Source organism: Synchiropus splendidus, chromosome 14 (assembly GCF_027744825.2).
Source record: "Synchiropus splendidus isolate RoL2022-P1 chromosome 14, RoL_Sspl_1.0, whole genome shotgun sequence".
Classification (NCBI taxonomy): Eukaryota; Metazoa; Chordata; class Actinopteri; order Syngnathiformes; family Callionymidae; genus Synchiropus; species Synchiropus splendidus.
The window spans coordinates 14,883,238-14,899,088 of NC_071347.1; the positions used below are offsets into that span (position 1 = coordinate 14,883,238).

The following is a 15,851-nucleotide window of genomic DNA, read 5'->3' on the forward strand; positions in this document are numbered from 1 at the left end:
GATACATACAGTAGATAGAACTGACACCCTTAGGACAGAGTGATCATTGACTAAAGTGTCACCAAGAAAGATGAGACTTGCACTGTGCAGAGGAAACTTCTCACCTTGCACCTTCACTCTGAAACTCTATGTGTGAAATTGCTCCATAAATGGTGACTAAATCAATTTGTATTTTCCACCGGAAGAACACACAAATTTAAATGTTTGATATTCAGACTGTGTGAACAGTTTTGCACCTGTTATATGTTGCCAAAGACATTGTCACGTCAGATTCTTGTTGTGTGAGTGGCAGGAGCACATTGTCAAATTATATTTCATTCATATATACCTATAAGGTAGACCAAAAGTGGCCCACGGGCCTCGAGTTTAACGTACCTGATTTACAGTTTTTGCCACAGTTTATGTGACTTAATGGACAAACAGTTCCATCACAGTGTTTACAGACGTGTCTTTTGACACATCCTCATAAGTCTGACCCTTGTTGTGTAAACAGGAACAATAAACATCCCCTGGTCCTCCTCTTGAGTATGTTGGTGGTGAAATAGAGTGTTTTTATGTGTCAGCAGTGGGACCTAATCATGTTAAATTATTGCCTAAATGTTTGGAGTGCTTCTGGTCCAGTGTGTGGAAAACAGAAGGAGGGGAGACAGGCCGTCTGCACACACCAGCAGATGTTGTGGGCTGTTGTAGATGTTGTCGAGTAAAAATCATCGCGATGCAGCAATTATGGCGGTTGAAAACCCACCAACCGTGACCACAGTGTGTTTTCACAGCGTCGCAGCAGCGCTGACAGCGCCGCACAAAGCAAACTCATTAGTCCGGCACATTCATTCAGGGATTTTGCACGGAGGGAGAAATGGCAGCGCACCTGAGCCACGGCGAGGTTGTGCTTTCACGTCTTCTGCGCCAGTTCGGTTTCAAACTACACCTCTCCTTTTATTCCAGAGTGCTGTGAGTGAGGGGCCGGGATATTTATCACACTCACTGTGGCTAATGCTAACAATCAGTCAACACAGTTGGCCGGGTTCTCCATCTCCGGTGACAGGCCGTTTGTACCCAGGCCTGCTGCACTCTCGCTGCCTCCAAACAGACTTTGGTAACCATTAAATATCAGAACTGGAGTGTCCTATAGTGTCATTATTTATTTATTTCTTCCCTCAAAATTAACTTAGCAATATATGGAAAATAAACCTTGTCTCTTTTTTTTCTTTCCTCTCATTTTATCAGAAATTTATATCGAGAAAGATCCCATTTTTATTAGTTTGTGTAGTTTAGATTTTCATATACAAATTTGAAATTTGAAAATTTGAAATTTTAAGATCAACATATTAAAATTCAAAAAATTTTTGAGTTTTTTTGTTTGTTTTTATAAGTAATTTCTGAAATTGAAAGTTTCTGGATTTTTTTTCCCTAAATGAACAAATGTATTCATCAACATACAACATATTTGCGATCATTTATTATACATAAACTATAAAATGTAAAATGTCATCTTATCTAAGTGAGTTGGAACATGGTTTATTAAGATAAATAATAACAGCAATAATAATAATAATAATAATAATAATAATAATAATAATAATAATAATAATAATGATAATAATAATGATAATAAAAATAATAATAACAACAATAATAACAATAAATTATAAGAAAATGATCATAAAATTATTATTATTAGTAGTATTATTATTATTTTGCTGTTATTGTGAACTTAAGAATATAGTCATACTAGTCATACTTCCTATTATTATTATTATTATTATTATTATTATTATTATTATTAGTAGTAGTAGTAGTAGTAGTAATAGTAGTAGCAGTGATAATGAACAATTTATTTTGTGGAACAAATATTTCAACTACAAGAGACACAATAGGATGGAATAATTTACTTTCACATAAACCCATTTGGTTACGCGAGAGTCCCAAGTGCGAAAGAAGTTTTAAAGAATATTGCACTCACATGAGCAATGCAGTTCAGCGGGAGATCAGTTTGCTACTGCAGTGATTTTCAACAACAGGAACCCAACATATGTCAAACAGTCAGGTTTTGAGAAACAAACAGCTGGCTAGTTCAAGTGAGCGGAAAGAGCCTACTGAGCAGGAGTGATCTCTCCCTGAGAGTCGTCCTCCAGCAGCAGGAGGCTCCACCAGCACGCTTGGATTTCTCCTGCACAACAACAATATGACTGTCAACGTCAAGCTGATGAGCGCGACATTGACACAAATGAACACCCAACCTGCACAATTAATTCCATCCTGAGCGCAGGCTTGAAATACAGATCGGAAATATTAGAATATGTGCAAAGATTCTTGATGGCTGGCAAAGAAATGCTAATTATTGGGCTTCAGGTAGCGTAAAATGCGCAGCTGTGGTGACTGTCAGTGATCAGTGGACTATTGAGCTGCTGTGCGTCTTGACAGTGGGTGGTGCATCTACCTCTTATCACAGGCTTCTCTCATCCATCAGCATGTTGAGATAGGCAAAATAAACCCGCCTCTTGTCGCAACTTCAGGTTGATGCTCATGTAAAGTTCTTGGAACATTGTAATGATAGTTTAATTGGCATCCTTAACTAGCTTAAGCATCAAGGGTGAGCCGTAATGCTATAACACTTTAGTTCACCTTCACTGCTAATGGCCAGATGGCAGCCACAGTCTGTGCTCCACACTTGTGACTGAGGTCTGCTGGCAACAGCTGCCTCCCATGTTCCTCTGCTTGACATGACGCTACACTGCAAATCACATCTCCTGGTTAATAAAAATCTATCCCTTTAAACTTCCATGTGCAGCCAGAGTGTCGCCTCTTGGGACTAGAGTATGTATAGACAAGCCTGACATCGACTTTGATTGCTTCATTTCTGAGGAACTGCAGATGTTTAAGCCCTCACCTGGGGGAATACGGATGTCGGCCGTCTCAACTGATGGGATTTGAACTCTTTCACAACATGCTCAGAGGAATAAAAAATGTTTAGGTATTGGCAAAGATCTATGAGGCTAAAGTGGCTCACAAACTCATGTATGCTGGAATGTTTTATTGGTCAGTGGTGGTTACCGGAGAGATGAATGGCTTAGAAGCAGAGTTTCAGGGGGCAGAGATGAAGCTACTGACGTTGTCATGGGGAGTAACTGGAAAGGACAAGATAAGAAACAAGAAGACCAAGTTGGTGAGGCCATATGGTTTGGATATGCGGAGTGGGGAGACAGTGTGGGACCTAGAATGTTGGAGAAGGGGGTACCCTTATATTGTGATGGATGCTGTGACCCACACTGAGCACATTTGTTGTATTGGAAGATCTAAAAATATGTAATGTTGGATGAACATAATGGGGATCGAACAGCATCAGCAGACCAGCTCATCCAGCACAAAATCTTTAGGGTCACGTTAAAGATCAGAAAATCAGCTCTCAGGACCACGATCACCGAAGCCATCAAAACAGGCGGTTGTGTGTTGAGAATGGTAAGATGCAACTGATAACAAGCACATCAACCCTAGTCAGGTCAAGTCATGTAAGAGTCACTGTCCGTCTCCCTCTGAGATAACCCATTTACTGAATGTGAAATGCATCAAATGCACACACCCTACGAAGACTTCAGCTCATGGGAATGTCATGTACCCAGAATGATCCGCTAGAAACATGTATGCGTCCGGGCAGCGCCTGGCTGGATGGCACTCCTCACATCTCACGTTGTCACATGCATTTGTGACAAAACCGGCATGAAACTCATCTGTTCTGCTGGATGATCACCCGCTGACCTCTTTGTAAGACAGGCTGTTTGGGGCAGCATTGGAGGCATGATCTATGCTTCTTCATTCTGAGCTGACTGATGAAGGTTTGTAGGGACCAATCCATTTGGCAAGGCTCTATTAAGAAGATGCATACCCCCCACAGCTGAGAGATTTCTGGCTTTTGAAGATTTGATGGTAGGGTCAGACTGTTTTGGCTGGTGTTGCTTTCAGCAAGAACTTGCACCTGGTTCTTGCCAAATATAGTCTTATATCATAGCTGCAACGACTATTTTAATCATAGCACAGTCCTCGACTAGTGGTCCAAGAGCCTCAGCCTTTGGCAACTCATTGGTTAGTCCATTCTAGTCATCCACGTCGACTAGCCGTTGCAGCCCTACCGTATATTAGCACCTCCTCATGTCCTGCTTGTTGGGTGCTAAAGAGATATGTGGTTTTCCATCAATTTTCAGGTGGGATTTTCTTCCACGACTGACTTCATGAATAAGGCAGGCTGTTTTAATAAAGCTCGATCTGTATATTGATTTCAGGGCCATAACTTTGCGCGTACCCAGGGGCTGTCTCCCACATGGGAATGGCAGAAACACTTTAAGAGGTGTAACACGACTCCCTTACCATGTCACGGAGCGTCTCTTCTTGGCTGACCCAGTTTCTCACACCACCTCTAAGGTTCCGGCCAGACACCCGGTGGAGAAACTCAGTTCAGCGGTGCCTATTTCTTCCTTGCTGCCGCTGGACCTAAAGTGAGAACAGGGACGTAGATCGACAAATGTGACAGACTGGGCTCTTCAGCATCACTCCCTTTTCAATATGGCAGACGTTACAGCAAGCTATTTGCTACGCTTTGAGTACTTCCCTGTCTGGTCATACTGGGTATGTCAATCAATATTGACTGCAAATAAGATGCTTCTCTAACCATATAACTAAGTACAACACTGTAATGGTATAAAGTGCCATATAAAAAACGGATGTTTTCAAGTAGAATAGATGGAGGAAACATTGTTCATGTTTCATATATAAATTAGCTGTCAAACTCACAGTTCACTGCCAGCACACAGTCTTCTGTCATGGTGCTACATCGCGCCACACTAGCAGAGTCAAAGTTCACGACGGTGGGATGTTATCGGAAAAAAAGAAGAAGGGCCGAGGGGAGAATGCAAAACACAGCATATGCAGCTGAGCGGGGTTGAAATTCACTTGGCTGATTCCACGGCTCGAGGGAGAGCTAACACTAAAATGCTCTTTGACCATGAAATGGCCCTCCGCTGTAATGGCAGTTAATGGCTGTTTGGTGCAGTCATGGTGAGACTGCGTGTCTGTCTGACCCGTCGTGTCTGCCAGGCGCACTCGACAGAAGGAAAGACACTGTGGGGAAAAAAAACGTGTGGGAAATTAAATAATTGAATATGTCAAGGTGGTGTGTGAAAATTGTTTCGGGTACTTCAACAAACGTTGTTGGTAGAGAGGTAAGAGTTGGGTTGGTGTGTTTGTCGCAAAAGTCGATTCCAGTTGTTGATTTACTGGCAACTGAACAACCCAAAGATGTCAACACTGAGTAGTTGGTTCTAGTCAGAGAAAGAAGCCAGTAGAATAAAGTTACCAGATCCATCTAGTAGTTATAGTTTAGTTACATTTCTATGTGTGCAGTTCAAATAGCACAATACTCATACGCTGTTTTTATTAGCTAAATGTTGTGCATAGCTAACAACAAAAGTTATGATGATATATTCATGATAAGAGTCCAAATTTGTGGCAATATTAATAAGACACCCCACACAACTGTGCACATAAGTAGTTCCACGTCCACTCACAAATAGAATGGCACCTTTAATGAACTCCACCTGTCAGAATTTCTCACAGCTTGAAGACATAAGTGAGTAAAATTGGAATTATTTGGCTTCTTTAATGGCACAATCTGGGTATGTTGCAAAGATGACATGATGCTCTGACTCTGTGTGATCATACTTAGTTACATGGACTCAACCTTTTTAGAAAAGAGCACATGCTTTAGCCTTTGTCCTTTGACTCCTGAACCACGGGTGATGCAACTCAATACGCGTCTTCAAGTCGGCTTTAACTTGAAGCCTTTCCGACTGACATATTGCCCTCATCACTGCGAGGCTTCAACAATGTGTCCTTAGGCTCCGATCCTGAAAGAGCATCACCCGGAGCGGCCTATCACGGGCCAACCCTCGGCCCTCTGAGGTTACTGTTTGAAAGCCATCCGGCGATACAACATGTGACATTGCAGATGTATGTGAGCCTCAACGTGTCCTTCTGTAAAGGTCGGGATTAATAGACGGGACATTATATGCTGCCATTTGACTTTATAAGAAAACAAGCTCAGCAGAGACGGACCATCACTTAGATTCAAAGGAGCCACTTTAGGAACTATAAACTATGCATTACCAGCTATAAATCAGACGTGAAATACTAACACTACACCAAGGAAAGAAATGGAAAAGGTAACATTTTTAAGTGAATGCCACAATCAATACCATAATAAACTATAAAAATGAATCTGGTATTAAAAGTAAATGTATTAAATCTGTTTTTTTATGGGAAAATGAAAACCAAAAATATATTTTGAGAAATGAGTCACATTGTTATGTCAGATTAACTCATTTCATATATATGATTAATTATTTAAGTTTTTAACTGAAATCACTGAAGAATTGTAAAAAATAATTATTGTTTGAAAGAAATATACAACACAATACTATTAAAATACCGTACTTCTACTTGAATAAATGTCAATGTCCAAATAGTTGTTGGGTTAGGGAGTTAGAGATTTTAAAATGACTGCAATAATATTAAGTTTATATTTAAATGACATTTAGGTTCTTATGCTGGTCGTCAGCAGGCTTTGGGAAAATCTACTCCATCCTTTAATCCCTGCAGTCTTTGGTTCAAATCCCCTTGTGTTGGCCAGTGGCTCTGGCACCTCGGACACTTGGATCGTACGCCTACTTGGACTTTGCTTTTGGCTTTGTTTTTGTTCTGATATTTGGTGGAAGAAATTGAAGAGTGGTTTATTAAAAAAAAACTTTAGGAACTCAGACACACTTAAGAAAAGTTCATTTCTCTGTAATGTTCTCATCAGACTGGTGGACAACAAGGATGAACTGTTGAAGATGCAGACCAAGTTTCTGGCATCAGTCTGTGAAGATAAGGTGTTTTCCAAGACTGAGGCTCAATACCAATTTAGGTGTTGGGTGCCACTGTCACAAAGTTAATGATAGCAACCTTGACAACTGACTTGTCTACAAGAAAAACACGGTTGTGACTCAAACCCATGTTGATGGTCAAGCATCTATGATATGATGCTGTGTGTCTCTGTGGCCATAATAGAGCCAGTACTCTTTATTCTATTCTCTATTTATATATTTAAAGAAAGCCAATGGACCCTTTAGCTGGAACTGGGGTTAATTTAGTGCTCCAGTCACCACATATGACTAGCAATGACATGGTTCATTGGCAAGACTAGATCATAGAAACACAAGTGAGGCCAATATTGTTGTATGAAGGTGAGGTCCCAAGGTTCGATTCAGAAGTGGGAAGAAAGTGTAAACATTGCCGTGATAAAAGACAGAAGAGATGGAAAGTAGAGTGAAGTGAGTTTTTGGCATTAGAGTACTTCAACAAACGAGAGTACTTCAACAAAAGAGGCATCTGCTCATGCCAAAGACACCATGGTGGTATTTGTTGGAGCGAGACCATTGGCCCTGGAAATTCTCCCGCTCCATCCATTCATTGAATGAAGTGACACAGAAGGTTTTTCAAGTGTAGACAATAGTGCAACAGTTGACGGAACATAATCCATTCGCGCTTGTTTCACTGGGCTTGTGCCCAAAATTGCGTGATTTGTAATCTGATCATTGATGACAAGAGTCAACGATGTTGTATTAAACAAACTTGATCCTAAAAGGTGAGCAGAGAAATCTGGCCTGGCTGTGTAATGCTGGCTCCGCGACCTCTTCTGACCTGAAAGTTCAGCGGCCTCAAGTAAGTCAAAGCTAAAGTTACATCCAGTGGGAGCCGCGGGATATCCACTTACTGCCGCGGCCTTGTGGGAAACGACAGTGTTGGGCGCAAGAAACTCTTTCTCCCTACAACACAGGAGCATTGGTAAACCATAGCTTCATCTTATTTGCTATCCATCTTTGTTCAGACATAACAAGACATATAGGAATTCCTGGATTTAAAAACAGGGCTGCTCTCGTTTCTCGGGGTTTAGCTGGATCATTTTCACTGTTTGTAAATTACTCCCTTTGGAGAGAGAAATTAACCTAGATTTCCATTTCAAAGCGTTATGAATTGAACCGCTTCTCCCTGCCCTCCCGTTCGGTTTAAAAAAAAGAAAAAGAAAAAAGAAAGAAAACAGAGAGAGAGTAGAAGTAGCCTGCAGTGATACGCAGGCCATGCAGGGCTCCTTACTCACACTGCAACAGAGAGAATCAGCAGCTTTCCACTGAAGCAAAGAATGAGATCACTGGGCTTTTTGTGCGAGGTCAACTTTCAGGCAAGACGCTGTGTGTTTAAAATTCAGCCCTATCTTCACTGAGCACTTGAAACACAGTGTGCCAGCCGGGGGAACCTGCTCGCCATTATGCAAAGAGGCGACAGGCTCAGAGTAAATACGTAATCTTAATGAATGCTGAGATCTGTGGAGGTGGGAGAGGGAGGGGAAGCTAAGTCAAGTAGGGAAGGGTCAGACACGCAGGGTGAATGATCCGGTGTGTCAACAAGACACCGCCAGCACCGTCTTGATGTAGCTGTCTTGCCAGTGAGTGGAATTCAAATGTTTTATGACAACTGGTCAGCATTTTTAGCTGTCAAGTACACAGTAATGCCTTCATTTGACCAGACTGTTGGGTGTCTCATTCAGAACATGGGTGTATGACGTCATGTTATGAGTGTGTCTCATCCACATCACAATGATCTCACTTTACTGCCTAGGTTAGGATGAGAAACATTTCCCTCTTCTCCCATCTCTTGACTTTACTCAAAACATTTGGGAAGCTGGTCATTTTGAAGCAGGGATCTGTCCGAGACCTCAACAGCTTGTATTGTTTATTAGCATCATTGGTGGCCAATTGAGGCAGAGCACATCCTTAACAGTCCTCCTTAATGGGCTACCTTAAAAGGCTCCTCCTCTACTGATGCTGAGGCTGACATTGCGAGTAAAACACTTAGAAATACATAGAAAAACCCGAGGAAAATTTGATTCTCCCTTTCCTGGACTGTAACTAGACTGTAACACTCCCTTTATGCTCTGCCACTCTCATACGAGTCTTACTTTATTATTATTACCGTCATTATAATTACCATAATTTTTCTTTGTCATATTGTGGTTTGGGGAAAATGTGTTGAAAACTGTTTCTGCAAAGATGCATCAAAAAAGCCCTATTCCTAAAATAAAGTCATGTTCAGTATATAATAAATATTTGTTATTTATTTTGAATCAATACAATTTGCATGAAGTTTCAATAGGACATTCAAATAAACATGGTTGCCAAATAACGCTTATACTTCCTGTAGAATAATAAACAATAATAGAGGAGTTTTCAATCCTCTGCTTGCCAGTTAGCATGAAGAACAACGTGACACCACTCTGCCAGTGGAGGCAGTTAACACTGCTATATTTTAATAGCAGACAATGATGATGAAAATAAATCAAATTTGATCAAGTAAACAGGCGCTTTATTGAAAGTAAGATGAGGCGGTCTCCGGCTCAGAGTTCATTCCTGGCATTTAAAAAGTCTTCCCATTTGGTTCAGCCATTATGACCTATGTCATTGTTGTAGCTTATTGCAGATGCATAAATATAAAACAAAAGGACAGCCATTAGATGACATGTCACACAATGTAGGGGTCGGGTTTTGGCCCCGTGCCTGCTGGCTGTGTCCTTTGCTTTGCCCACTTTGCTCGGCGAGACTGCCAGGACATTGAGCCTGACACATCACAACCGCTGCTCTCTTGGTGCCCTCTTTCATTCGCACTATCACTGAGTCAAAGCCTGCAGAGATGAAGCTGTCCAGAGACTCAGCCCTGCTGGGTTTGACTGGGCCAAGATCCGATCAAGCCTGGAGGAGAGGGTCATCCTCTTCCCTGACTTCCACTTGCTATGATCTCTGAACCAATTCTAAAAAGGCCTCTGACTTGATTTGAACAGACAGTCCCCCCCCCTTGAAAGCTGCCTTTGGTTTGGCTTCTGTAGCCCAGATTGAGAAGAGCGAGGTCAGGCTGCACACAGGCAGGAAGAAGCTCCGGCAAAGCAGTGAAAGGGGGAACAGAGAGCTGATAGCCATGCTGCAGGTGCAGATGGCACACTGTTTTATGTGTGGCCTCAATGGATCATGTCAGCCAAGCGACTGGAGGCATATAATATGGAGGATCACACAAAAACATTGTCAACCAAAATCCAAAGATTCATTAGCAAAGGTCATTTCCATGACAGCAGTCGCCTAAAAGATGGCCAAGACACCATTTGTGAGGGGAGGGGGGAAGCCAGACGCAATAGGAAATAATTAAAATTCAGGAGAGAACTTCACAGTTGGGACAAATTCAGCCGATACTAGATCATAATTAGAACTGCAAATATTCCGACCTTAATACAAATCTGAGAAATCTAACACCTTGATAAATGATCAAACACGAGAAGCTTGATTCCAAATTCTGTCAGAGTGAATCTGCAAATAAAAAAGCAACTAAAATTCTGCTATAGACTTGGATGGAGGTCGCTCAGGAGCACGTGGCTGTACTTATATATATATCAATATAATACACATCAACGTAGAGCAGCACATTATTGAGCGCACTTGCATTGGTTTCCAAAGAGGTTCAAATACTCACTGATGGAATGGAGTATATGCATGACTGAATGTGGCCCTGAAACAACCCGGGACAGTGAGGTCTCCTTATCACCCTGTTGAGAAGGTCAACAGTGAATATGTGATTAGCTTTGGTTCATATTTCAGAAGAGCAGACCAGAGCTTTGCCAGGTCAATCCCTGCCTCTCAACAGATCGATAAGTCACCCTGGCTTGCTGGGACACAACTCCAGGCAACATGTCAGTTGTGATGAAACAAAATAAAACGACTGACAGAATATTTCTGTAAATTATCTGCCTGATTAAAAAGTATTCTTTTTTAATTTGGAACCATTTTGGAACATTTTTTTACTCAATGAGTTTTTAAAATGAAGATATAGTTACGTTGATTTTGTTGGTTAGGTGGGGAGGGGTTTTTCCTTTGCGGTATGACTCCATTTCACTTGTTTGGTTTTCCATTACGACAAGCTCTACAGCACCCATGTAAACAAACAATGGAGGATGTTGAAGCGAGGGGTTACCGAACTCCTTGATGGCCTTTTGCCAGTGTCAGGAACAAGACACGAATGTGAGTTTCCTTTGAGTCCGTTGACGGAGTGATACGTGTGACCCTAGAAGTGCACAGTCACAATTTCACCACTTAGCATTTTATTTTATTTTATACTGAATTGTATTTTTTACTTAATTTTAAAGTATTTTTTATTTTCATTTTTTACATCTTCACTTCCACACTGATATCCCACACCGCAACTGCTTATTACACATTTTCTGTCAGGGGAATTTAGTCAAGAAAAATGAGTCGCTGTTCAACTCAGAATTTTATTGTGATAAGAAACAAAACACAACTATTAACTCGAGCTAATACTCTTACTTCTGCCCAGGCGGTTGATCTGATCCGGTCAGACACTGCCCCTAAGGAGCCGGAGCAGCAGCAACCCTGAAAACCAATAATGGTCAAAGGTCAGAAAAGGGGAAGCAAAGATCCAAGTCCCATCCCATTGTGTGACATGTTTCTTTCGCCCGCTCGCCCCAAAGGCTTAGTGTCAGTGTTAACACTTCAAACACTCAATATCTTCACAAAACACAAAGGACACAACTGCTTGCCATCCACATCGTTTCTTCCGGGAACGGAGATATGGATCCTTCCCAAAGGTCACTGCCAGATGAAGTTTCAATGATTAGGTGATGCTTTGTTGTTTGACTTTAAAAAAAAAATCCACTTTTAGGAGCAAATGTTGCTAAATGTTATACAAATTGACTGTATATGTCAGCATTGTCATGGGCGGCTGTGTTGTTTGATAAAGATAAAACAATCAAATGTCAGTTTAGAAAACAGTTTTTGCCCTTTAAAACACATTTGAATACGCAGCCAGCTTGCCAAGAAGATTCAGTGCCGCCACATTGATTCATAAAGTAATAATGTATAAATGCACAAAGGGCAGTGAGTGGGTGGTGATAACACACCTACATATGTGGCTCGCAGTTTTTTTTTTCTCCTCACTGTCTCGGGAACTTTCACTTTTTCCTGCTACTCTTGAACCTGAGGATATTGAGCCTGGCAGACACACAGCAAAACCACTCCACTTTTGACGTGCTGGTTCACTCATTCAACACAAAACCTCCCCCCTTATTAATCTTTCCCTCAGAAAAGTTGCGTATGATAAATCAATTTTAATAAATGTCTAATTCTATTACACGAGACATACGAATTTGATATATCAGTTGACAAAATAACTGCATTCAGACATGCAATTTTATATCTATCGGCACATTATTTCTAGACAGTTAGTCCTGCATCCTCTCGGCTCCTCTCAGGTCATGGGTTCAATTCCTGCTGCAGGCAACTCTTGAACTATTCAGTGTGTAGCTTGTGTGACTCGAACTTGTCCATCTCTGTGAGTGGTTGTCTGCCTTTATGCACTCTCCAGCGTGTCCCCTAACTTTCACTCTGGCTAGGACAGGACCCAGCCCTCGGCAACCTGCTGACCTGTTCACCAGAGAGCACTAGGAGAGTGCAGACCTCCACCAAGCTGCTTTTTGTGAGTTGTTTTCAACCCAATAATAGTGATCATTCCACGCTATCGTTATAATTTTCCATGACCTTGCGGTCATTATTTGTTTTCTTTTTTTCTGTTTTTTTTTTTACCCTGTTTGCTCCCCTCAATGCGCGCAGAGTGGGTGTGGCTGTTTCCTGAAAAGGACGTGACCAGGATCTGCCGTCGCCACAGTGATTCAAAAACCCCTGGACTTGGGATGCAACATGATTCAATACATTTTTCAAATTTGAAATATCGTCCTCCAACACACTGCGGGATGAAGAGTTTGCGGCTCATGCGGGAGCTGTTATTAAGAGCAGTGTCAAATCCTTCAAAAGATTTGTGGATCTACATGGTAATCTGGAGATGATCTGTCGCACCACAGACATGCCCTGATACACTCATGAAAAATATTTGACTCAGAGGAATTGCTTTCCATGACAGCAGTGAGGAAGCCACACACGGAACCATGACAAAATCTGAAATCACCTCACGTCATTGTCTTCGGTTAGTGTTTCTGTTGGCTAGTCACTAGTTTGAAAGCAAAGCTCTGAGCTCTGAGATGCACCTTAACACCACAGCTGGTCCCATGCATTGACGTGAGCGGCCGCCTTCTTTTTGTCTCAATTTGATGTGCAACATTTAATCAACAATGGTGGTTGATTTACATTATATTCTGGTACTTATTAGTTTTTGTACTTAACACATTTTCCCCAATTTTAACATGTTTTTTTAAATTCAATAATAGCTTTTTTATCGCTTAAATTTAACATCATTTCTCACTGCGATTGCCTGAGACACCTACACAATTACGTCGTGCCTAAAGGGCATGAGATTATATTTCAGTTAACTGAAGCAGTGATTTTGGAATTACAGGAATCTAAATTGAACAACAGCATGTCAATCTGCTTATCTCACATGGATCTGATTTCAAATCATTCATGAACAACCTGGTTAGATTGTTGTTTCCCCACTGCTTCAGATGCCTCTCCGATTTCTTGCTTCTGTTCCTGAAGTGGAGATAAAACAGCTCATTTTAATGGCTCACTGATCGCTCTTGCAGGATACTGCACAATAACTCCAAGTCGATTTCAGATCTAAATTTGTCTGTTTTTTTTTTTTCCCCTACGAAGGCGGATGCTAAAAAAGTCCGGCGGATAAATATATAATTGTTTGTGCAAGTGTGTTTTGCACAGTATGAGACCTTCCGATTGCTGCAGCAAACAGAATACACTGCAGGCAGTCTCTTGAGGGAAGGTCTCATTTTCTGCCTCCTGCAGAGAAATATTTGGTGGAGTTGGAAATAATATGGGACTCGTTTCAAGGCTTACCACTTTTCAAATATTCTGGCAATAATGGACGGGGCATTAAATGAAGCACAGCCTCTCACAGCAAAGGGAGCAGAGGTTTTGAATCCACAGCCAGGGTTTCACATAATACCATTGACGGTTGAAGTGCTGTCTGAATACAGCATGGTGTCATGATTAGTTAGCGCTGGGATAAGCCTGTGAATTGTGGCCAGAAATCTTACTTCACTCGCATGAGGTCTGTTTTTGGAACCACAACAGGGTTTAATTTCAAATCATATTTCTATATTCTTTGTCTTGTGAGTTCCACAAAAAAAAAGAGGAGAAAAGTCAAGGGTGTTCCACAAATGCTCAGAGCAGAAGAATTTTATAGGAGGGCTTTGGTGGAGGGATACGAGGATTTAACTATCCTACATCCTCTCAGCCTGTCCTTCATCTCTAATAATCAAGCTTGGCCGCAGAATATCCCTCTGGAAAGGGAAAAAAAAAACCATGTTGCCCGTCCGCCTCTCACTCATCTTTAGACTGCCACTCTTGGGTCTTCCTCTTGAAGTCTTCTGTCACATTTATGGCTTCAAACACTAAGCACAGTCTTTTTTTTAACAGAGTGCTGTGTCTTTAAAGCTAGATATCTTTTTTTTTTTTGGTCTACATTAGCATGAGATGAAGGGCGGCATCTGATGCAAGGAAGCCCCGACTAGGCAGACCACAGACAGTGAACTTTGCTCGCTGAACACCAAAAAGGCCATGGAAAGAATCTTCCTAGATTTGGGTGCCAGAATAAAGACACTTTTTTTTAATTACTTGGGCACATTTTGAAGAGGTTTAGCTTTTTAAAAAAAATGTAGTTATTAAAAAAAAAAAAATGGCTACTGACTGATATTTATTCTCAAAGCAATATGCTGTTTGTGAGCACTGTGCCAGAACGTACACTGTATGGAAGGTGTGAACGCAGCTAATGCTGGTAAAAATAACTAGAATTGGTTTGTAATAGCTGATATTCAGAAAATATATAAATTCATTGTATCTTCTCAGTTGTAGAAGGCTAAACAGCACAGATCGATAACTTGTGTGTGTGATATCAGACGATGTCAGAAACCAGAGAACCCAAGGGAAGCACACATTTCACTGAGAAAGAAGCAGGTTTGCCTCAAGCTGGATTAAACCATATTTTTAATAGTTTTTAAAGCATACATGTTATTACCATCTTCTTCCACACTTTACGTTTAGTTGTATTTTGAAGGAAATGCTGTTTTAAATGTTGATTTGACTCTTAGAATTGAGTGTTTTTATTGTGCATTTGTTAAATGTATCTTTAGCAGAGTCCTACATTTGACAATGAAACATCTTTATGAGTTTGATTCGATTCTATTTTAATTTTTCAAATTATGCGTCATTGTATATATGTATATATTCTTTTAAATCTGCTTCATAATTCCAATCAGCATTTTACTTCTAATTTTAATACGATTTTTACCGTATGTCTGGTTTCAGTGCTGCAGTGTCTCAAACGGCCACTCGGGGGCGCCCGAGCCCGCTACTTCCACCGCCAGGCGTGTTGGGTCACAGTGACAAGGCCTCTGTCTGAACCGCGACTCTCGGAAAGATAATATTACAGGTAGGTACAAGCCACGCACCGTGTTACTATCCACGGACAAATTAAGCTCCGAAAAACAAGACCGTGACCTAGAAATTCCTGCTTTAATCGGGTCGCCGTGCCCGTTTTTATAGGCAGGCTGTGCTAATGGCCTCTCACTGTCCTCAGAGTCTGAAGTCCTCTCATCACAACTGTAGAAAATTGCACAGCTGTCTGTTATTGACGCGCTCGTGTCAGGGTTTGAGGCTTCTACTGCTGCCTGCTGATGCCTTTTCCTTTTATACCTCAGCATTTGTCAGAGTCGTAAAGGTCACGTTTCAATTAAGCACACC

The 15,851-nt window shown here is 41.2% G+C and overlaps 1 long non-coding RNA gene across 4 annotated transcripts in view; it reads left to right on the plus strand.

Moving 5' to 3' along the window:
• Nucleotides 1-15,450: 15,450 nt before the first annotated feature.
• LOC128770935 (uncharacterized) overlaps nucleotides 15,451-15,851 on the plus strand; it is a 128,834-nt gene continuing 128,433 nt past the window's right edge. For all 4 annotated transcript variants that reach the window (XR_008416562.1, XR_008416561.1, XR_008416560.1 and 1 more), the window contains exon 1: nucleotides 15,451-15,540. This is a non-coding gene — a long non-coding RNA (uncharacterized LOC128770935). The remainder of the gene's footprint in view (nucleotides 15,541-15,851) is intronic.